Source organism: Anguilla rostrata, chromosome 17 (genome assembly GCF_018555375.3).
Source record: "Anguilla rostrata isolate EN2019 chromosome 17, ASM1855537v3, whole genome shotgun sequence".
Lineage (NCBI taxonomy): Eukaryota > Metazoa > Chordata > Actinopteri > Anguilliformes > Anguillidae > Anguilla > Anguilla rostrata.
Window position 1 is genome coordinate 24,422,680 of NC_057949.1, and position 1,225 is coordinate 24,423,904.

The following is a 1,225-nucleotide window of genomic DNA, read 5'->3' on the forward strand; positions in this document are numbered from 1 at the left end:
TTACCCCTCCTCTTTCTGCCCTACATACACTTAGACACACAAACACAAACACGCCGCGCGCGCACACTCACTCACTCGTATACATTTAGGCTCTGTTTTAATGTCTTTATAATGTGGTCCGCGCGGAGCGTTGGAATCGGTAATATGTGTTGGTCTCTGGGCTGTGCGCTTGAGGGATGAGGGGGAAATGAATGCTGCTTCTCTCATTAGTGTTCCTCTCCTCTTCATTTACTCCTCCACACCTCGGTCCCTTCTCTCTCCATGCGAAGATTAAAATGGCTGAAGCAAGAAGATATTGGCCAGAGACTACATCTAAGTTTACTTCCTGGCCTCCGGCCTATTTCTTGCGGCTACTGTTTGTGCATCGCAAAATCTCTGCCCCCCCCCCCCTCCCCCCTCCCCCCTCCCCCGTGCCTATTTCCTGAAGAAAATGTGCATCCACAGAGGAAGAGAGGAAGATGTTCATATTATTACATATGGCATTATATATTATTTTATAATACAAATGAATGGATAAGGTTGTGCGGATGTTTTCCTCAGATCATCGTCCCTTTTGTGGAATTTACTGGGTGCTGAAACCGTTTAGCCTTAACGATATTACTGTACATGAATATTTATTCACGTAGCACGCATTACTGCTCGGCAGCAGTCGTTAAGCAAAGCAGTCGTTAGGCAGACCTAGCACAGAAACTAGCTTGGCTGGCCAGTCTGTTTTTCAGGGTTGCGGAAGAATGTGATGAACCAGTGAACAGACGCCTTAAATTATGTATCCGCCCGGAGGTTCCCCGATGAGGTCAGGGCCGCTCTCGCCGGCGGCCCGACGGCACGGCTGGAGTCTCGGACGGCACGGAGAGGCGAAAAGGGGCGGGAGGAGGAGACCGGGGGCCCCGCCCACAAAACATTATCTAAGGTAAGGTAACTTCCCAAACACATGCCAAACCTGCTTTCTGTGTGTGCATGAGGAAGCACTAGGGAGCCTGGGGCAAGTGTCAAATAAAATTATTTTTCACAAGATTGACTTATTGTGTGCATGTGTGCAGAATATATTGATCATAATATTTTTGTTGACCACCCGGACATTGCCAAATCAGAATCAGTTAAAAAAGAAAATGAGTCTTGTTTAGCTTACTTGTGACAAAGTTGGAAAATCAAATCCCATTGACACCCATAAAAACCAGACTGCTCCTATGTAATGTAGTTTGTGTGAACAGAAAAAAACATACCT